Source organism: Schistocerca piceifrons, chromosome X, assembly GCF_021461385.2.
Source record: "Schistocerca piceifrons isolate TAMUIC-IGC-003096 chromosome X, iqSchPice1.1, whole genome shotgun sequence".
NCBI classification, from domain to species: Eukaryota; Metazoa; Arthropoda; class Insecta; order Orthoptera; family Acrididae; genus Schistocerca; species Schistocerca piceifrons.
In genome coordinates, this window is record NC_060149.1 from 55,348,491 (window position 1) to 55,372,480 (window position 23,990).

The 23,990-nt window shown below is 43.0% G+C and overlaps 1 protein-coding gene and 1 non-coding gene across 2 annotated transcripts in view; one reads left to right on the top strand and one right to left on the bottom strand.

The window, feature by feature from the left end:
* Positions 1–23,990, bottom strand: part of LOC124722174 — a 585,754-nt gene that overhangs the window by 539,249 nt on the left and 22,515 nt on the right. The gene's annotated exons all lie outside the window — the stretch shown is intronic.
* Trnas-cga lies at positions 10,199–10,273 on the top strand. The gene has a single exon. It is a non-coding gene; the product is annotated as a tRNA-Ser (tRNA).

Genomic DNA, 23,990 nt, shown 5'->3' on the forward strand with positions numbered 1-23,990 from the left:
ATTTAACCATACAGTAAAGCTGCATGCCCTCGGGAAAATTAAGGACGCAGTTTCCCCTAGATTTCTGCTGGTAAGAACAAAATAAGCTGTGATAGCGAATGGAAGCATACGTTTCCGAACGAACAACCACACAGAACAACGGGGGAAGGGTCTTTCCATAGTCAAACAGGGTCAGCAGCATCTTATCCTTGACTAACGTGACGACTTCTATGAAGCAACAGAGCTTTAAGCCTTCCTTAAAAGCGTTTGTTGAAGTCTACTCTACGTGTAGCAACAATGGCTTCCAAAGTGCCTCGTCGAAATTTGGTGTTGACAGTTTGAACTGTGGATACGAATTAACATTAGATAATGCCATTTCTTTCAAAAAGTGTATTGTCCAGCATTGAGTTTATCTTCGATTTTTCAAGGTAACTCTTTTTTTATGATGTGAGAAGATTGTGAACATTATTCCACAGAGATTCGCTTGACGTGAAAAGTGTCAGTGAAATCTCCAACAGTTTCCAATCGCATTGCTGACTGTTCGTCTTTAAATGCGTAAGGCACAAAACAAGAACAGCCCTTCCACATTACCAAATGTATGTGAATGATGGGATTAACATCGCCATTGCGTTTTCCTGTTTTCTCCTAATATCCCTCTCCGGGGAAGTCATCGGCTTGGAGCCAAGATATGTCGCATTTATTCTATGGTGTCTACTAAGGCTGGCGTAACATCAGCAGTTTCCTTTCCAACCCGAAAGCGACTCAATGACTAGTAAACACATTTTCCATGCACGTACGTCTACATCAAATCTGTCGACGTCACGTGTTGCTCGATTGCACTGACAATGGTCGTCCACCGACTACGGTAGAAGAGCTGCAGAACACTTACCTAATTTCTGACATCCTTCCTCACGCGTATTCCCGATTGCCCATACGGGATGAATATTTCATGTCCGGTTGGGATGCTGCCTGCTCTCGACAATGACTAGATTAGGCGACGCAATATGTGGGAGTAAAACAAAATCGAAAACCCTTATGGACTTCCGGACTTAAATCTTCGACATTCATGACTAACTGAAGAGTTCGACGTATGTCAGTGCAAAGGATCTGTCACAGGGCTGTTGGATTTCTTACAGTGTACACATGTGTCGTATTGTCATTGTGTAGCACACTACTGCAGAAATACGAGGAAAAGCAAAAGTGTAGCGTATCGGAAGCTAAGCGATGTTGCGGCGCCGCCACGACTGTTGATAGAGCGCGAAATAAACCCTTGAGCGGATTAAGTGTGCCACTCCTTGGCTGGGATTTGCGGCGCAGCCAGCTGTTCTGCTCATTAAAGCCTCTGTCCTGCGGGATAACACTGGTATTAATGCAAGCAGCTTAACGCGCCACATTAAATATTGCTTTATAAATGCAAAAGCCACCGATCTCGCACAGTTACACACACTAATTGCCGTAAATGCACTCACTGTTGTTGGCACTTTTATTAAAAATACGGCCGTTGCGGTTCATTTGGAGTGGAAATATTACACAGCACGTGCCTCGTGACAAATGAACGCGGTGTTGACTGAAAGTTACAGCCGAAGGATCGGTATATAAACTGTCGCTGCTTTCACTGAGTAATTATGAACCACAAACACAAGCATATGGGAAATTTAGATTTCGGCAAAATATGCACGCTAGGACAGTTCACCTGTTACGGTCTGTAGCGTCGTAACTATCAGTCGAATATAATCTTTCGTCGATGCCACTAATGCAACGAACAAATAACTTTTGGCGTGTAGCTTTTCGTAACCGAAGTTCTCATAATCTCTTTTATGGTGTTCAGTGCACAACAGTCGTCGCATTACTGTTTTCCGTACAGATACGTTAATGAACGCCGTTATGGAAAGCACCTCGGCCCTTAACAGCTAACTGAAACACGGTGTACATACAGTGTAGTTTTATTATATGATGTGATTCTCCCAAGTCATTCCAGGAATTAGGGCCAGAGAGAACGTCTTTGCTTCAGTGCATTACTCGCGGAAAAGTTGTCCGTTGAGGTTTAATCTGTGTGACAGATTTAATTAAGGAAACTAGAACTTTTGGTATGCCGGGCAGACCCTTCACAGCTGTTGGTTGCGGCCGTTACCCTCTTGCTGTCGGAAACGTGCCCAAAGCGATGAAGGGGATCTTGTTTGGTAGTTCAGATACACCACCAGATGCTGGGAAAGAAAAATATGTAAGATCATGTTAGGGAAGTCAGCACTATTAACCAGTTGCAACGGAACATCCTCCTCTAGCACTAATTTACCTCAACAGTAGTTATCGATACAATAAACTAGAAAGTTTATTGTAACCTTCGCTCCTTTCAAATTTTTCATAAAAGATTTTGCTTATTGTGGACAATAACTGGAATTAGGAAGGAGAGAGGAAACTACACAGTAAATGTATTTTGCTGTTATTATAGTTCTATTAGCTTCCAATATTATTCATCAGGTTTTACGTGCGCATCCGTGCGTGTTATATGAGTGTCATCTAAGAAATCACTTTACTTGTTCTAATGTTTTGCCAATGATTTAGCAATATATTTTTGTTCTTCCGTGAATTATCATATTATCTAAATTGCATATCAATATGGAATAGTTGAAAAACTGTAATTATATCGTTATTTTACGAGAGAGACCTTATTGTTGTATCAATAAATTGTAGTGTGAATCGATAACAATGTCAATTTGAAAGTATGGAGACGTCGTAGTTAGTAAGCAAGCAAATAGCATGGCTGTAACAGCAGCTATACAGGGTGGACAGAAAAAGCCTAAAAAGCTTGTACGGGTTGTTATGCCAAAAATAATTGTTAATAAGAAAATTCCATACGATTAGCACTGAAGTTAGCCAATCAGGGCGTTGGAGCCCGCCAGAGACGGTGACACAAAGGGTATTCTTCGTTTGGTTTGCTAAAACGAACAAGAGAACGTTTCAAAAACTGGACGTGGGACGGTAGTAAGGATCGAATCCAAGCCATAGGCCGAGGAATCTGGTGGTCTATCACTACGCTATGAGAACAACTGACACTAATTGCAATGGCGGGTCACCTGAATTTGTGCTCGCAACGGCCTCATTGGCTAACCTCAATGATAATTAACTCGCAAATAGCAAAGCGTATCGATTTCTTTTTTCGAACAGTTACATCTGAGCACAACGTAACTTGCAACAACCTTACAAACGACATCAAAGTTTTCTGGGTATAGTACCGCGTCATAACGTGTAAAACTAGTGCTGCTGGAGAAAAACCAACGTTTCGGCCACGGTTGCAGCGGCCTTCTTCTGGGTCACCATTAGACTCAGAAGAAGACTGCTGCAACCGTGGCCGAAACGTTGGTTTTCTCCAGCAGCAGTAGTTTTATACATTATTCGCGGTACCATACCCAGAAAACTTTAATGTCGACTGACTCTGGTCGCGGAAGCCTACGCTATTATAATAACGTTACAAGCTTTTCACACTGTTTCTGACCACCTTGTATGTATGTGTGTATTTCGACTTATCTTCCAAAACCACTGGACACATTTCTACCAAACTTGTTATAAAAATCACTTACTGTCTGGAAGTAATCGCTGGGGGTGGGGTTTTCTTATATACCACTGTACGTACCTGCGAAATTTCATCTTCGTATAACACATTGTGTGAAATATGTTAAATATGTGTGAATATATTTTACATGTGTGATGTACACGGGCTAAACCATGGGTAAAAAGTTCATCCTAAACGCCTGGGAGCCGGCCACGGTGGCCGTGCGGTTCTGGCGCTGCAGTCCGGAACCGCGGGACTGCTACGGTCGCAGGTTCGAATCCTGCCTCGGGCATGGGTGTGTGTGATGTCCTTAGGTTAGTTAGGTTTAAGTAGTTCTAAGTTCTAGGGGACTTATGACCTAAGACGTTGAGTCCCATAGTGCTCAGAGCCATTTGAACCATTTATTTGAAGCCCCTGGAACGATTTCAACCAAATTTGACACACATGCTACTTAGTGTCTGGAAATATATATGGGGATAAGAACCACCAGCCTCCTATTAAGGCGAGCTGGATAACATGGAGAGAGAAGGGGGTAGGAAGAATTAATAGACAACAAGGGGAAGGAGGACATGGACATAGAGAGAGAGGAGAGGAGGAGTTAGAGGAAGAACAGAGGTGGAGATGGAGAGAGATAGGGGATGAAGAGATAGGTCACAAAAGGGGGGAGGAGTGGATGAACAGAGAGAGGGGGAGGAGGAAATGGACAGAGAAAAGAAAGAGGGGGAGACAGACAGACAGAGAGGAAGAAGAGGATGGACTGAGAAAGGAAAGAGGACTGGATGAAAAGGGAGAGGGGGAGGAGGAAGGGGCCAGAGAGAGGGGAGGAGGAGATGGACAAAGAGAGGGGGAAGAGGAGATTAGAGATGGAGGGGGAAGGAGCAGATGGACAGAGAGCGGGGAGAGGAGGTGGACAGAGAGCGGCTGAAGGAAGAAATGGACATACAGGGGGGCGGGGGGAAAGTGGCTGGAAGCTTTTGCTGCAGACAAGTCAATTTCTGGGTATTCTTATTACCCCAGTAAACAAACAGCAGATCACAGTTCAACACCACCCAGCAGCTGTAAGTTATTTGCTAGTTAATATCACATGGAATTCACTGGCACAGAGTACAATGGAGTACATTGTAATTACTGTTTGTTAGTGTTTAAAACACTTATAGAACGTTGCTCATGGTGCAACACATGATCCATTTTGTTGTTGTATATTGTAGGCCCAAGCCTGATAATACCACAATCTTTAGCCAAGGGGAACACGAAAATTTCTCATATTCACAACTTTGTACATTATATGAAAACGGTATGGTGGCTAGAGATATTTTTCTTCACTCCTAGGCTTTTGATGTGACATATAAATTTGCTGTATATCTTTACTCTACAACTGGAGGTCATGCACGTTAAACAGTCTATTCCAACAGGCTTATTGTTATTTACAATCACACTGATATTTCCCTGGTGGTGACCCTGCATACGGAAGTCGTAGTTTGATGTTAGGTAGTCACACATCTCCTTTTTATTAAAAATTCAAGCAGATTCTTGTGTTATATCCAGATCTGTAATGTAATGATCGCCTACACAAAGTCGCTGCAATATCCTAGACTGCTGTTTCATTAGAACACCCATTTTAGCTTCAGCAAATTCGACAGAACTTTTATTTTTCCTCAGAATGATTTCCAGTGCTTCCTTCCTGTGACAGTTACGTTCTTATAATGATAAGGGGGAGGAGGAGGAATTTTATTCCTACTGGCCGACAGCAAACATGCTCGATAGCAGTGCCCTCCTTCCTCCCTCCCCCCTGATGGTTCAAATGGCTCTGAGCACTATGGGACTCAACGGCTGAGGTCATTAGTCCCCTAGAACTTAGAACTAGTTAAATCTACCTAACCTAAGGACATCACAAACATCCATGCCCGAGGCAGGATTCGAACCTGCGACGTAGCGGTCTTGCGGTTCCAGACTGCAGCGCCTTTAACCGCACGGCCACTTAGGCCGGCTTGCGAAACTGACAGAAAGAACCGTAGGGGAAGTGTGGTCACCATGAACGTAGCAAAAACAAATGCCTCAACTGTAACTGGACACCAGTCACCTTGAAACCAAGCACAACTGTCTTAACACATCAGAACAACGACCGACAGGGCTGCCAAGATCTTGCGTAAGCTGGCCGGACTCAACATAACGCACTTCAGGATACCATTACACACACTGAGAACTTACCATTGTGCTCTATTTGAGTCTATGGTCTGTTTTGCAGCCAATGCGGGGCCCACCGAGTATGTCTGGTGACGAATAGGAACATAGTGCGGCGAGGGCAGAAAAGTGCCTTTGTAAGGCTGTCTGGAGCTTTCAACACCACGTCAGTGGAATCACTCTGCATGGTGCTTGGAACCTTCCCTATCGACATAACCATTCGATTTCGGGCTGCAATGTACTGGCTGAGGAGGGGGAGACAGGAGAAGGTAATCGAGATGACCGGGCAGGAGATCACCGAGAAGTGCCAATTCGTTAAATAGCGCATGGATACCTGGCAAAGGGAATGGAAGTTAAGCGATAGGAGCTGTAGGGTATATCATTTCTTCCCGGACGTCAGGTCACGTCTGAGACAGAGCCAATCAATGCCAGCCGCGTCGGATTAGCCGAGCGGTCCGAGGCGCTGCAGTCATGGACTGTGCCGCTGTTCCCGGCAGAGGTTCGAGTCATCCCTCGGGCATGGGTGTGTGTGTTTGTCCTTAGGATAATTTAGATTTAGTAGTGTGTAAGCTTAGGGACTGATGACCTTAGCAGTTAAGTCCCATAAGATTTCACACACACTTTTGAACAATCAATACCAGCCGGGGTATGATTCACTTTCTCTTAGGTCATGACCCTTACCCTGCGCACTTACACCATATAGGCCGCAGCCAGTGCGTTACTTGTGCATCTGGAAAACGTGGATCCTCAGAACATAGAGTTTTAACTGTCGCCGATACAGAGCACCACACCAGGCACCAACGTAGTACAACAATGACATTATACTGGCAATAAGAGGCAAACACGAGTGGGAGATAATAAATAAAATCGCTGATGATTTCAGAAGGACATTACATGACGAATACAAACAAACACGGTCGTATAACAGAACACTGCAATACACACGAAGCACGTAAGACAGCAGTTCCAATTTGTACACCAACACCGACAGTAGTACCGAAACACACTCTCACTTAAACAGCCAACACTTCCACCACCAAATACAGCAGACAACCTTACACAACATCTAGATTAATTGAAAGGTATTAGAACAAGCAGTGTAACGCAAGGAACCCTGTAAACTTTTCCTACCTTAAGTATAAACAGCAGGCATATCCATCCCGCGGTCATTATACCGCTATTGAGATGTAGCACTTGTAACAGAATACTTGGTATATAAGCAACATAATAGGTAAAACTGAAGATACATACTATAGGAACTGAAGATTAATTAAAAACCCCAAGAAATAACATACTTTACGCTCAAACAGCACTGCGCTTTCCACAATGTACATAATAGTTATAGCGTTTTGTAAATAGGGTTTAAGTATTATTAACCCGTAAATTTAACTGTAGCAAACTGAGACTGCAAAGCTCGAAGTAGTTCCGAGGCTTTCAGACCAGGCTGGATCAGATAGGATAACATTTCTCTCTCTCTTTCAGTCCAAGTCTTTCCTTTTATTTATCGTGATATCTTCTTAAAATTTCAATGTTTTTTGTGTTTTTTTTCCTTCCAATTTTTAATGTGTTTTTAATTTATTGTTGTTTCTACTGGAATTGCTAAAAACAATAATTGCTCTTTGTAATATGGAATATATTTTGTAATCTGCATGAAAACGACCTATTATAAAATGTAAGGCAATAGGTCTCTAAATGAGCAATAAATCAAATCAATCTTAACCTTAATCTGACAGCAGTAGAGACCTTGCTGACCTTGCGTTTTCTCAACCGGATCCGGCGGTGCTACCTCCTGACTACTCATGGCATGTGGGGCCAGTAAGGAGGTTAACGGTGACCCAGGAAATTCGTATCTCTGTGCATAGTGGGACTTCGTGATATATATTTGCGCGAATTAGCAACGAGCAGCATAGACATGGAGTACTGTCTGTTTTCCTCTGGAAAAATTGGAAATTTGTGGTAAGGTCTTATGGGACCAAACTGCTGAGGTCATCGGTCGCTAAGCTTACACACTACTTCATCTAACTTAAACTAACATCTACATCTACATCTACATCCGTACTCTGCAAGCCACCTAACGGTGTGTGGTGGAGGGTACTTTGAGTACTTCTATGGGTTATCCCTTCTATTCCAGTCTCGTACTGTTCGTGGAAAGAAAGATAGTCGCTATGCCTCGGTATGCCTCTGATTTTATCCTCATGGTCTTTTCGCGAGACATACGTAGGAGGGAGCAATATACTGCTTGACTCCTCGGTGAAGGTATGTTTTGGAAACTTCAACAAAAGTCCGTACCGAGCTACTGAGCGTCTCTCCCGCAGAGTCTTCCACTGGAGTTTATCTATCATCTCCGCAACGCTTTCGCTATTACTAAATGATCCTGTAACGAAGCGCGCTGCTCTCTGTTGGATTTTCTCTATCTCTTCTATCAACCCTATCTGGTATGGATCCCACACTGGTGAGCAGTATTCAAGCAGTGGGTGAACAAGTGTGCTGTACCTTCTTCCTTTGTTTTCGGATTGCATTTCCTTAGGATTCTTCCAACGAAACTCAGTCTGGCATGTGCTTTACTGACGATCAATTTTATATGATCATTCGATTTTAAATCACTTCTAATGCATACTCCCAGATAATTTATGGAATTAACTGCTTCCAGTTGCTGACCTGCTATATTGTAGCTAAATGATAACGGATCTTTCTTTCTATGTATTCGCAGCACATTACACTTGTCTACATTAGGATTCAATTGCCATTCCCTGCACCATGCGACAATTCGTTGCAGATCCTCCTGCATTTAAATACAATTTTCCATTGCTACAATATACTACAGCATCATCCGCAAAAAGCCTCAGTGAACTTCCGATGTTACCCACAAGATCTTTTATGTATATTGTGAATAGCAACGGTCCTATGACACTCCCCTGCGGCACACCTGATATCACTCTTACTTCGGAAGACTTCTCTCCATTGAAACTTACACTAAGGACGACACAAGCACACCCATGCCCAAGGGAAGCCTCGAACCTCCGACGGTGGGAGCCCAGCGGACCGTGACGAGACGCTTTAGACCACGCGGCGTTTTTCCGCTGGTCAGGAAACGATTGCACAATAGAACAGGAAACGTGACTTGCTGAAGTCACCTGCTATTAGTAGGCAGCAGTCTCATTTCGAATCAAGTCTTCCTGGTAAAGCACTGCCGTTGACAAGGGCGCAGAAAAAATCCATTATCTTCAAAGCCTCGAACAGAGCAGGGTTTTCAGACCGTTTCATAGATACGAGTCTAGCTAGCCCTAGTTTATTGGTCCACTTAAGCACGTCTGGTGGTCCTCACGCACTGCCATAGTCAACGGTTTCTCTGATATGAATGGGGTATGAATTTATGCTGTCTCCACGACGGCTGCTTAGATACATGAAATGTATTCCCAACTGCGATTATGGACAACCATTAGCTGTATAATGGAATGACGACAATGAAAATTTGTGCTGACCGGGACTAGAACCCGGATTTCCCGCTTATCGCTAGCGGTCGCCTCACTGTTTGGCTATCCGAGCTCGACTCACGGCCAGACCCAAACTTCCATATGTAGTCAACCATGTATCTACAACCTGTACTCGTACATCCATTATGTATATTCCCGTACAGGTGAGACATTTTACTTAAAAGTCACTTGCCCGGTGTCGGCGGTTAAAAACGATATTGCCGTGCCTGTGTTATTCCGAATTACGATGGAATGTTCCGTTGGATTATACATCTGATGGTTGTCCATATTCGCAATTGCGAATACTTTTCATGCATAGGATGATCGCTTCATTACCCATGAGCGAGCTGTGGAGACTAGTAAATACACAAAGCTGTGGAGAATTTCTGCTTATTGTCCGGTGTAAAATAAATAATTCTGGTTTCATTTTCTAAGTGTTTCATGGTCCTTCGAACCTCCGTTCCTGTAGTTATTGTACTAGGCTCTGCTAAACCATAAGCTGAGTATTATTTTACTGAGTAATACGTTTCTGAATGTTTATAGGCATTCTGTCAGCTCCATTACATATGTACTTCGTCAGTACACGTCACGTGACACGAAACATGACTTACTTTCTGTCGACGGCGGCAGTTATTCGGCAATTAAGAACAGAGTTGTCATTCTCTACAGGTGCCCACCCTCACCACACAAACAAAGAAAATGAGACAAACATAGCCGCGGATAGTGAAACTATCGACGCATTAAGGAGACCAGCTCTTTCTACTCTTCTCTACATCTAAAAAAATGTATTTATCAGAATGAGATTTTCACTCTGCAGCGGAGTGTGCGCTGATACGAAACTTCCTGGCAGATTAAAACTGTGTGCCCGACCGAGACTCGAACTCGGGACCTTTATCTTTCGCGGGCAAGTGCTCTACCAACTGAGCTACCCAAGCACGACTCACGTCCCGTCCTCACAGCTTTACTTCTGCCAGTACCTCGTCTCCTACCTTCCAAACTTTAGGGGCGTGAGTCGTGCTTGGGTAGCTCAGTTGGTAGAGCACTTGCCCGCGAAAGGCAAAGGTCCCGAGTTCGAGTCTCGGTCCGGCATACAGTTTTAATCTGCCAGGAAGTTTAATGTATTTATGTTCAACATCTCTTCCCAAACTACTAGATCGATTCCAAGCAAATTTGGTACACGTATCATTGCTACCTGGAAAGAACCACTGCGGGGTAAGGATCACTTACCTCTCTCTCTCTAAGTGGTGGGGTTGAAAAAGAAATGCAACGCACCGATTGCAGATTCCCACACAATATTCATACACTATTTCGGAATGAGAGCACTTAGCGACTTGTAACATACTTCACATGTGATTTCGTACCTTTACGGAACTTTTTCTATCTGACACTCCCCACAAAATCAAATGCAACGAAAAGATTTGTCGCATACTGCATTTTCGCTGTTCATGCAGTGCAATTGCAGCATCAGTCATGACGTTATAATTTATTACTTCTTTACTATTAACTCTATTGTAAACTCATTATGCTCACATTAGTCCTATCCACAGAAAGCACTGAATGTACCTGCAAAATTATGTCACTGCACGCTACGTGGTTCAGGAGATATGGCCTCATACACATTGAGATGCGTACAAACTGCCGCATCAGTCATCATGTGTTAATTTATTACTTCTTTAATACCAACTTTATTCGCAATATATTTCTCAAACACTATTCACATAAACCATTGAATCAAACTGCAGAGTTACATCAGTTTATGTCACATAGTTCTCAAGACATGACGCCATAAACACTGAGATGAAAAACTAGGTTTTCTTATAACGGAATGGAAATTTTCGAGTCTATTCCCTGTCAAAGACTGATAATGAGAGCATTTGGCAACTTACAACAAAATTTAAATACAATTCAAACCTTTTCTAAACTTTTCTCGCTTACATGCTTCACGTCAAATATCTAACACATTCACTAGTTTGTGAAATAATCGGAAGTTCGGAGCTGTTTTATGCAAAGGGATTCGAGTCTTTAAAGAATCGGGGTTTATTGTCTACTTACCATCCGGCAAGAAAAATGGTGAGGTTAATCACTACCTACATTCAATACAGTTGGGAACGAAAAGAGGTTGACATTGCGGAATAGCTCAGTAACACCTGGAGCAATATCAACCAAATGTGTTAGGTACATGAATTATTATCTGTATAAAAATATTGTGTGGTTATTTTCCCCCACCACCACTAAGGGTGGGAGTGTGGTTGAAAAGTGGTGACGCAAAAAAGTCCAAAAATATCCTGTTAGCATTTATTTCCTATATTTAGTTGACTTCAAATACTTTTAAAATTATGAAGTGCAATTTGTCTCTTACTTATGCTGTTCAGTGTGTCAGTCATGTCGTGAGAATGAGCACTGCAGTGTGCCAGTAATTTCCTTAACGTGTTTCGGGATCCACTGTCAAGCAAACGGCTGACTACCAAAGATAAATTTAACGTGATCTCTATAACTGTGCGGAGTAAAACAGCAGAGAATCAAACACATATGCGTCTAATATATATCACAAACATACATGTTCAACATCTCCTCCTACACCCCTGGGACAGTTTCAACCAAACATGGTATGCATACAACGATCAGCCAGAAAATTATGACCACCGACCTACTATCGATGTAACCCCGACCACACGATAGCAGTGTTACCTGGCGAGGAATGAGTGATAGACACACGCACGGTGCGCGTGTCTTGTCTGGGTGTAGAATGGGGAAGGTGAGCGATCTATCTGAGTTTGACCGATGGCAGTTTGTGATGGCCCGAAGGCTCGGATAAGCATTTCGGAAGCTGCACAATTTGTTGGGTGTTCGAGGAGTGCTGTGATGAGTGGCTTGAGCACGTGGTGAAACCAAGGAGAAACCACGTTCAGACGTCGTGGGTTTGGACGGCAATCCCTCTTACAGATGTCGGACTTCTTCAGCTGGGCGGACTGGTAAAACAGGACAGGCGGTGAACTGTGGCGGAACTAACATCAGACTTAAATACCGGGCAGAGCAAGTGCGTGTCTGAACACACACTGCACCGAACACTCCTAACGATAGGCCTCCGCAGCCGACGATCCATGCATGTGCCAATGTTGACACCAAGACATCAACAACTACGAATGAAATTGGCACGTGACCATCGGCACTGGACGTTGGCGGAGGGGCAGAGCGTTGCATGGTCTGACGAATCCCGATACCTTCTTCTCTATGGCGATGGGAGGGCGCGAATCCGTCGTCTTCCAGGGGGACAGCTCCTTCACACCTGTAGTGTGGGATAGAGAGAAGCTGGCAACGGCTCCATTATGCTCTGGGGATCATTCACGTGGGCATGTTTGGGTGCAATGGAGATCGTGCAAGGCACCGTGACGGCAAAGGAGAATCGTACACCAGTTGCAGACAACGTACACAGCAGTGGCATTTTTCAACAAGATAATGCGCAATGTTGCAAGGCCAGGAGTGTGATGGAGTGGTTCGAGGAACACAGTGGCGAGTTCCAAATGATGTGCTGGCCACCCAACTCGCCAGATCTGAACCCGATCGAACATGTCTGGGATGTGACTGAGCATGGTGTCAGAGCACATCGCCTCCTCCCCCGAATTTACAGGAGATAAGTGATTTGTGTGTGCAGATGTGGTGCGAACTTACTCCAGCGACTAACCGATGCCTCACTGCTTCCATGCCACGAATCGTCGCCGCTGTAATCCGTGCCAAAGGTGGACATACCGGGTATTAGGTAAGTGGCTGTAATGTTATGGCTAATCACTGTATTACTCACTAACTGGAAGGACATACTGTTGGAGTAAGAACCACAAACTTCCCTTCGATTAGTAGGTGGAGGTGATAACGTGATGATGGACAGAGAATGGAGGGATGATAACTTGGACAGACAGAGGGGGGTGGGGAATCAGGAAATGCACAGACAGAGAGATGGGGGAGGAGATGGACTAAGAGAGAGGGAGGAGAAGGAGGCGATGGAAGATAGAGGGAGGAGGAGGAGATGGACAGAGAGGGAAGAGGAGGAGATGGACAGAGAGAGGGAAGACTGGAGACGTATAGAGAGAGGGCGAGGACGAGATGGACACAGATAGGGAGAACGGATAAAGAGAGGGTGTGGAGGAGGTGGATAGAGAGATGCGGAGGAGGAGCTGATCAGAGAGAGTAGGGAGGAGGAGATGCACTTGCAGAAGCCTGGAATAAATAAATACTCGGGCACCGGCGGGTATCTCAGCTAGTAATTAGAACACGTCGTGGTATGTGTGCTCCATGAAGATAATACGCTGATGTTAACGGAAATAGCGCTAGCTGATGTACTAAGTAGAAGGTGCTCCTGTGAAATGGGCTGTCGTCACATCTTGTACTGGCAGCACGAGCGGCGATGACCAAGCTGCGCCATATCGATGGCCGCTCCAAGCGTAAGGTGCTATACATTTGAGGCCGTGCAGACACTGGGCTCTCACAAGGATCGTGTCAACAATATAAGGTGATTACCTTTAACTGGGGAAAACCTTTGCTGCTGGAGCAAAATGCCATGGGAAACATGTTGCTGGCTACGATTGGCGTCGACTGCAGCGCATTTTAACAGCGGAATGAGAGGCGCAGAACAGCTAGTTTCACGCTATATGAATACTCGACACTTTTCTTTACTGAAGCCAATATCCTCTTAGGAAGATATCACCTTCACTGATGGGTGGCGATACGCCTATGACCGGGAAGAATTTGTTGAAATCTACATCCAGCTAATAACTGAAGACGTGCGCTCAAGTGCTACTCTCAGATGAAGAGGTTGGCACAGGAGAGGAATTGGTGGCGGCTACATCAAACCAGTCACAAGTCTGATAGCTAAAAGAACATATTCTCTATATATTCGAGGTCATGAAGTGAGCAGTGAGCTTTAAGCGTAACAGAAATACGAAGAAAGGGTAAACAGAAGAATCGTACCCCAGTGACATAAGAACACTATAGTAGGGCTGCACCCATAAGGGGAGTTGTGCTTAAGTAGTAATTGTAAGTATGAAGATGGATAACTACATGGACCATAGGCTACTGTAGACTGTCACAATTAAGCGTAGACTACGGTAGTTTTGATCAGTCAAGGCCGTACCCGCTTTACCTGTATATTGGCTGTGTTCCATACCTATTGGGCGTTACGCTTTCTTTACGTATGCGATCAGTGTGTTATCAGATTCCCCTAAAAACGGGAACCGTTAATAAACTGAGTGAGGATATATAAATGACCGGTTAAACTACGGGACATTTTTGTTATACATAGTTATCCTCCTGTCTGTTACTTAAGAATAAGCAGTATTTATAGCAAAACTGAAATTGTGAATCATTAATGCAGATTTTATTCGAAAATTGTTGCTTTGCAACGTGAAACGGAGGGATGTTGTAGTAGAAAGACGGAAAAGAATACAGATTTATCATACAGCGCTAGAGAACGCAGTTTCCTCAGCAAAAAGGTAAAATAAAAAAAAAACGCTAAACAAAAATATATCACGCATCTCTTGAATATTTTATCGCACTTACATACGAGTAAAATATTTTTCTGTTGCTCACAAATAATTTTCGCATTTATCATTAATAACAGAAATTCCTTCATTTTATCACGATGTAGAACATTCAAGTGATTACAAAACAACAAAAATAATTACACCTATATTTTTTATGTTTGTGCACGTAAAATGTAATTGCATCAATAGTAATTGCTTTGGTTACATGAAAGCTAAGAAGTTATGCAATCAACTAATTCTTAATGCTTACAGAATGCAATTTATATTCGGTAAGGATATAAGATACACAAAGGGCTAACACTGAATGATGTGCAGATCTTCTAAATTATTTGCAAAACAAACAACCAAAGAAACAAAAAACTAAGAGAAGTCATCGGCTCCCAGTGTTTCTCCTACAAATACATTTATACTTCTTTCCCTACCAATTATACCAACACTGCCAGTATTCCTACCCTTTACTATGCTATTTCTGTAATATACTAAACCTACCGAACCGTAGTTGTGGAAGAACGTAACTATAGTTGTGGTTGATACGGGGAAGACGAATATCGGATGTTGAAATAGGTTTCTTAAAAACCATATCAAGAAGTTGTGTAAGACGAAAGGCTGTATGATTCCAGAAGACATGAAAATATTTTTTTTTCTGTTATTGACCGGGAGACAATCACGGGTTGCATTCACACAGCTACTGGTATGAGCTGCAGTATGCTCTTGAGACTCGTCCCTATGAAATAACGCAGCTTTTCGCATTTGATATTCCATAATGGTTTGCGGTGTTTCTTGTCACCGTCGTAGAAGGATGTGACACGAGAAACAATCGTTTAACGCACAAGTTACAGCTTTTTCCAAGTGAAGAGAAAGTATATACTTCATCGTACCCTCTAACGTACACTTATAGTCACCCACGTCACTATATCATTTCGAAACGGTGATACTTTAGACTGTATTCAGAATGTCAGAGTGTCATGGTCTAGTTCTACGACCGGCGAACCACTGTGAGGTTTAAAAGTGCAGCCTATTTCCTCCCATATTCTTCAAGAATTCGGGTTACTTTTCCGCTTCTGATTAGTTCGATTTCTATTGGAAATGAAACTAACTAGAGTTGCGCTCTACCAAAACTACGGATCTGTGGTTTTGAACAGTACTTAAATGATGTAGTAAATGGTGGGATTACTGGTAGGATTGGTAGCATTGATAGGGAAAAAAATATAAATGAATATGTGTGAACGGAACTGGGAACCGACGACGTCTCTTTGTTTTCTGTTTGTTTACTTTGCACATAATTAGAACCGCACATTGTCCAGCGTTAGTACACTGTGTATTTTATATCCTTAGAAGATATAGATTGCAGTTTATGGGGAACAAGAAATAGCTGCTTCGGTAACTTTTGCGCTGTTATGCAACCAAAAGAAAATTACTTTGTTCACTTTTAGTACATAGTGTATTTTATATCCTTACAAAATACAAATTGCACTTTATAAGAAATAAAAATTAGCAGCTCGAGTAACTTCTGCGCTTTTATGTAACTAAAATAGTTACTTTTGTTGCAAATACAGTTTACAAGCAGAAACAAAAAATAACAAAAATATGTATGTAATTATTGTTGTTGTTTTGTACTCAGTAGAGCGTTCTTTAACATAATCCAAGGCAAAAGCTTCTTGTCATATTTTGTAAGTGCGAAAGTTTTTCAGCAATAACAGACACATGTTTTATATAAGCTCGACAAAGTATTGACGCTACGTTTGATACGTTGTTGTTTTCTTTTTTTTTAATTTTACCTTTTTGTGGGGAAATTGTGTATCATAGCGCTATATGATAAATCTGTATTTTTTTTACTGCAACATCGCCTTAATTCTCATTAGAAACCAATAATTTTCGAATAAAACCCGAATTAAACAATGATAGTTTCAATTTTGCCATAAATACTATTTATTTATGGGTAAGAGCTAGGAGGATAATTATACAAAACAAAAATGTTCTGTAGGTTATGCGGCCCTTTATATATCCACATTCAGTTTTTAGACTGTTCATCACTTCTGGTTTCTAGGTTAATTTAGTATGAAACTGATCGCATAAGCGTACATCACGATCGAAATGAGGTTCATACACGTACAAAGGAATCGAAATGAGGTCACACCCGACAGGTATGCAACGCACCTAACATGGAGTTAACGCGTTTAGGATTTTAACTGACCAAAACTTCTAGGAAAACTACCGTAGTCTACGCTTACTTAAGACACCTCAGCCATAAAACTAACTATAGCGCTTCTTTTCTACGTCATTCTTCCATTAATATGACTTCCTCATGAACTTTCTTTCTCGGTGAACATTACCCAAGATTGTTCTTTCAATTTATACGGTTTCCTATTCAATAAAGAGTACAGTGATAACTCATCCATCACATTAAGTAGTATGTGTTTCCTCATGTTTACCGTCTAAATGAATTTAACAGGAATTAAAATGATCGAAAATGACTATATCGTACACAAGTAGAGAGGCAGAATGTTTGGACAATGTGGCAGGTGTGAGCCCAGCTGGTGGTGCGGTCTGAATATTTTGCGGCGGCTTAGCTTGCGCGGCACGCAACGTCTCCTAGTCATTAGGTGGCGGGATCAATCACGACGCTAATGAAGGTGATCCAGCAGTGCAACACTCGGCGCGCTCTTCTGCACGCCCCCGCCGGCGCGCCCTTCGCACCTCAGCCGCGCCGTGTTTTCACCGCACAGCAAATGTGTCAGAACGCCGCTATTGACGACTGCCGTAGTTAACGCAACTCGCGCGCAAAAGCTTCAGTTAGCACCTCTCGTTTCACAGTGAGACAGGAAAGAGTTTATTTAAAACGTTTTAGACTTTCTGCAGCACAAGAGTGACAAAAACTAAGTATACACGGAGTGCAAGACTGTATTATTTAATGATTCGACGTATCCTGCGGATAACTCTCGGCACAAGAACACAGAAAGAAGTGGCTGGGATCTGGCGTTAAATAATATGCTGATCTCAAAAACTGTAGAGTCAGGAGGGTGAGGACAACACGGGGAGAGTACGAGAGTGCGTGTGAGAATCTACCGATATCGTGCACCCAGTGTTAAGGCGGCTGCAACGAGGGAGGAGAACAAATGGAAAATTGCAAAAATTACTAAGTCGTTTCCGGTGCTATCATCCAGGATTGTTGTGAAAAGTAGGAAGACCTCCAGAAAAACGGTACACTGCTCAATGTATGACGGTTGACTCTAGCCGGCCGTTGTGGCCGAGCGGTTCTAGGCGCTTCAGTCTGGAACCGCGCGATCGCTATGGTCGCCGGTTCGAATCCTGGCTTGGGCATGGATGTGTGTGATGTCCTTAGGTTAATTACGTTTAAGTAGTTCTAAGTTCTAGGGGACCGATGACCTCAGATGCTAGGTTCCATAGTGCTCAGAGTCATTTGAACCATTTTTTGAACCTAAACATATATATAAGTCGTAATTGCCATTATTTTTCTATTATACGATGGTCAATCAGTCACTGAATACAGCTACAACCATAGAACAGCTATGAATATGCACCGGGAGTGACACACAAAACTAGTAGTAGACACTAGACTATGATTAACTGGAATTTACAAGTTACAGAGGTAATTCGTGAAACCCGAGTTTGACTATTTCTTCAGTATTGATCGACAGTCTGGGACTCCCAGAAGGCAGATTTAATAGAGGAGATGGAAAAGATCCACAGAAGAGCTCGGTTTTTCTGATCTACGCGTTTATTAAGTTCCAAAGATTTTGCCAGATTCTCATCAAAGTTCAGTGGCGTGCGCTACAAGGGAGAATGTGTAAATTATAGAGAGGTTTACTATTATAATACTGGAAGCACACGATCCTAGAAGAACAACATTCTGGTCATTATGAGAATAGCAGAAAAAGTACTTCCCACAAATGCAACAGCAAAGAGGAGAACCCAAGTTCTCTCGCATAATGTTGGTACGAAGAAAGGCAAGAGATGCGACAACTTAAAAAAATACATAGTTACTAGGAGAGTAAGATACCGATATAGTTTCCAAGCTCTGTTGGCCATAGCAGAGGAAATTAACCGTGACGTTTCTGAAGGAATTTGTCCCCCATTCATCTAAAATTGTCTTAATGAGGATGGCTGAGCGGGATCTGCAACCAACTCCTCCCAAATGTGGGTCTGACGAATTTACCAGCAAGCCGCATCACTTACAAGAACGTGATGTATTCTAAAATAAGTATGGTAAATATTCTACGCTTTACATGAATGTGTGCACTGGTGTTATTAACGGCCATCTAATGGGCCGTATCTTCTGCCTAACACGCTCGGTGGATGAAACTACCGTATCTTTCATGGTGAAGTACCACAAGAAATGTTGGAGAATGACCTACCAGCAGTTAGGCAACGATTATGGTTCCAGTATTTTGGGGCACCACTACACTTTACCGTTGATGTCAGAGAATATTTATACAATGTTTTCGCCAGTTATTGGATTGCAAAGGATAGGCTAGTACCGTGGCCACACCTTCTAATGATTTCATTGCGTGAGATGGCGGTTTGGAGGGATGGTGTGGAGAGTGGGTGGTGGGAGGGAGCGATGCGGCGTTTGGTGCAAGAGACACTCATAAACGCTCCCGAAGAGCTGGTTGCCCCTTTGGCTGAAGCTGAAACCATTATACGTGAAACACATGGTTGTTCTGAGCGTATTAGACAATCGTTAACATGCGGGTACCAGATGTGCATTAATGAGGACTGATAACATTTTCAGAAACATTCATAAAACAATATTCGTCATACGGTAGTTTGAATACCGTCTCTGGACACAAGCCGGCCGAAGTGGCCGTGCGGTTAAAGGCGCTACAGTCTGGAACCGCGCGACCGCTACGGTCGCAGGTTCGAATCCTGCCTCGGGCATGGATGTTTGTGATGTCCTTAGGTTAGTTAGGTTTAACTAGTTCTAAGTTCTAGGGGACTAATGACCTCAGCAGTTGAGTCCCATAGTGCTCAGAGCCATTTGAACCATTCTGAACATAAATTGTGTCAAAATTAAATTTTCATCACACTCTAAAATTTTATTGTATACGTAGTTTTTTTATATCCTGTATAGAGGTGATTACACGTTGACCCAGGCGCGACTGTAGCTCACGTCCGTGAGACGGATTCTGAAGTGTTAAAGCAACTGAAATTCTTTGCAGCTTCGGGCTTCATTTCATAAGTAGAAAAATATTACACTTTTTGTTTGTTTCCAAACGCAAACTGGGAGACAATTTATAAGTTGTATTAACCTTTGCATTAGCAACGAATATTATTAGTATTTATTTTATCTTACGGCATGCACATACGTAAGCAAAAATACTATATAAACAAGAAAATTTCGGATATAAAAGACAAGCAGGAGGAAAGTAAAAAAAAATCTTTATCTCAGCTGGGGATAATTTCTGCAGATCCACCATGCACCTTGTCAGGACCGTTTTTGGCACTCTTGAGCAATATGGGAGATTATCTGACGCCCCAATCAAAAATAACTTTGGAATATGGACAGTTTAGTCCATTTGAACAGTAAAACCGTACTTCTGCCAAAGCCTGTACTTATTTTGTTGGTGGTTTTCGGACTCTATGCGGCAAGATAGTGTCGGAAGTTCCATGCGGCTTTTCGCAGATGATGCTGTAGTGTACAGAGAAGTTGCAGCATTAGAAAATTGCAGCGAAATGCAGGAAGATCTGCAGCGGACAGGCACTTGCTGCAGGGAGTGGCAACTGACCCTTAACATAGACAAATGTAATGTATTGCGAATACATAGAAAGAAGGATCCTTTATTGTATGATTATATGATAGCGGAACAAGCACTGGTAGCAGTTACTTCTGTAAAATATCTGGGAGTATGCGTGCGGAACGATTTGAAGTGGAATGATCATATTAAATTAATTGTAAAAGTATTGCTCATCAGTGTGGGATACATACCAGGTCGGGTTGACAGAGGAGATAGAGAAGATCCAAAGAAGAGCGGCGCGTTTCGTCACAGGGTTATTTGGTGAGCGTGATAGCGTTACGGAGATGTTTAGCAGACTCAAGTGGCAGACTCTGCAAGAGAAGCGCTCTGCATCGCGGTGTAGCTTGCTGTCCAGGTTTCGAGAGGGTGCGTTTCTGCATGAGGTATCGAATATATTGCTTCCCCCTACTTATACCTCCCGAGGAGATCAAGAATGTAAAATTAGAGAGATTCGAGCACGCACGGAGGCTTTCCGGTAGTCGTTCTTCCTGCGAACCATACGCGACTGGAACAGGAAAGGGAGATAATGACAGTGACACGTAAAGTGCCCTCCGCCGCACACCGTTGGGTGGCTTGCGGAGTATAAATGTAGATGTAGATGTAGAAGTCAACGGCACTAGGTTCATTAGACGCGTTAACATGCCAACTAATAGTTTCTGACAGTGCTTTGCCCCAAACGTCTGTCAACTCAGGTTGAACGTTAAAACTGGTAGAGTGCATATTCTTTGCTAACATAATTGTAGGGTGGCGGAACTTCGGCGTTGTTGGCTCTGAGCACTATGGGACTTAACTTCTAAGGTCATTAGTCCCCTAGAACTTAGAACTACTTAAACCTAACTAACCTAAGGACATCACACACATCCATGTCCGAGGCAGGATTCGAACCTGCGACCGTAGCGGTCGCGCGGTTCCAGACAGCGTTGTTGAGGGTGTACTAGCAGTGTCTTCGTGGATGGGCAAGAGCGGGTCAGTATTAAACTTCTTGTATTTACGTACCAGGGCATCTTGCCGGTGAAGTTGGAGTGGTGAAATTTTGCTGATTATTGGCAGCTAGTCAGTAGAAGTGGGTTTAATGATGCCAGTGACGATTCTTATTGTTGTGTTGGGAGTCTAGTTTACTAACGTGGTGACCGATGAGATATACTGACGGGCCATGTTCTTGTGTGATTTAAACCGGATCTACGGGCGAGTTTCGGAGAGTTGACGCTGATGCATCCTATGTAAACCTGCAGAACTTTCGTGTTTTGTTGTTCCTTGAGGCAACTTTTCCACCAGTGTTGGTTACATGCTGTTTATAGGTGAGAGACCTGTCCAATGTAATACCCAGATGTCTCGAACATTGATTATATTTGATCTGAGTCCCATTGAAGTTTATTTTCAGCTGTCGATGAACCATTTTGCTATTCATAAGGAAACATACATATCTCGTCTTACCTGCACTTGGAATCGGTCTCAGTTTCTGTAATATTCTTCATGGCTTGTGTGGTCAGCCGGCCGGAGTGGCCGAGCGGTTCTAGGCGCTTCAGTCTGGAACCGCGCGACCGCTACGGTCGCAGGTTTGCATCCTGCCTGGAGCATGGATGTGTGTGTCGTCCTTAGGTTACATTAGATTTAAGTAATTATAAGTTCTAAGGGACCATTTTTGTGTGGTCATTTGATAATATTTGTTCAATGACTTTTGTCGAGTTATGCTTGGTTACAATTGCCATGTCATTCACAAATGCAGATTTTCTGGGCTCTGTGTTCGGAATGCCAGCTATGTTCATGCTGAAGGGAGCAGGGGCCAGTACCGAGCCCTGATGTACCGTATTATTCAGGATCTTGCACGGGCTTTTATTTAGCTCCAGAATTACTCGGCAGGCTCTGCCGCCAAGCATGAAGTTCAGAAAGCTGGCTAGTGTTCTACATTACACAGATAGCCTTCTCTCCACAGTGTCATAGACCGCAGTGAGGTCTATAAAAGCGGCTGATGTTTCAGAAAACCAGCTTCAGTATATAATGCTGGACAAAAAAAAAGTGAAGCACGCAGAATACATGGTCAGATAACAACGTAAATACATACACGTCCGCACCACTGTCGGATACGTAAATTCTCTGTGAAAGGTAGAACGGCCACCAGATTACATTAGTGCTGTTAGTGATTACTGCTGTTATCAGGCCTGGTAGGGTATATAACGGGCGTAAACAGGATCAGATGTTGAGCGATCGCTTTGAAGGGCATTGAGATGTGTTGGATAGCGTTATCAACACTTGATTGTGTTTTAATGAGGGTTTAAATTTGACTGGCTGGTCAAAGAGTGCAATATCCAGATTTGTAGGTCATTCGGATGTAACTATCGTCCGATGACGGACTGCATGAGAACGTGAAGGTAGGCATACTCATCGTCAAGCTTGCACTCAACTACGTCTGCCCTTATCACATGATAAGCCCTTTACCTCTACGCCTCCCATCACAGAACAAGTAATACACTCCCTGTTACATATTGTGTCATCCCCCACCGTTGGTCGGAGACTAGCAGTTGATGGACTAGGGGATTACCCTCTAACGCATTCTGTTTAGCGATGAACCGTGGTTCTGCACTAAACTGGAAGACCATTGTTGATGATTACAACAGCGAACCGGGGAGAGCTCCATTTCTTCCCATGCTTTCGTATATTACTCCTACCGGCATTGTGTAAGGAACCATCGGTTATGTCTTCAAGTCATGGGTAGCAGTGATTGAGATAATTCAGACGGAACAACAATATGTCATGGACATCCTGCGTTGAACATGTGTGGGACCGACCCAGACGTCAACTCTGTTCCTACGCCAGTATCCAGGGTATCAATAACCAGTTCCAGTATTCTTAGGCCAGCGTGCCTCAGCGGGGTGTGCAAAACCGAATCACTGCATGAACGTAGGCCAGAGACGGTACCACGTCAAACTGATAAGTAGACTCATATTGCCAAGTTCTTTGTAAATTTGACACAGTTTTGTATTCACTGAAATAACATGACATGCCACCTCAGTGTATGAAATTTCATTTCGTTTCATCTGTATATGCAATGACAAATTATGTAATATACTGGATATACTTAGGTCTGAAGATGGTCATAGCTGACCGAAATTAATTAGCCGGTAAATAAATTTTTTGCTAATAAAATTTATGACAAAACAAGTAAACTCTAAGCCGCCGATAGATGAATGTGTGACGCTGCGGCGCAATTGCAACGCGCAGCTGGCAAGAGTGGTAAACATGGGACATGTCGAAACCAGGGCATAAAGTCTTTGTGAATAGTAAATGAATCCAAAGCAGCCAACCAGCTGTAACGAAAAGTGGTTTTATTCAACCCTTTACCATGCTTTCGACGGATATAAGTGCACCTTCTTCAGAGGAAAATGTAACCTGAAGGCAAAGTAACAGCAGTAACTACAAACTCGGAGACATACATGCCAAAATTATGCGTCACAAAAAGAATAGACCCCATCAAAGGGGTGGGACTATCACATATGTTATTAAACATAACCGAATGTAT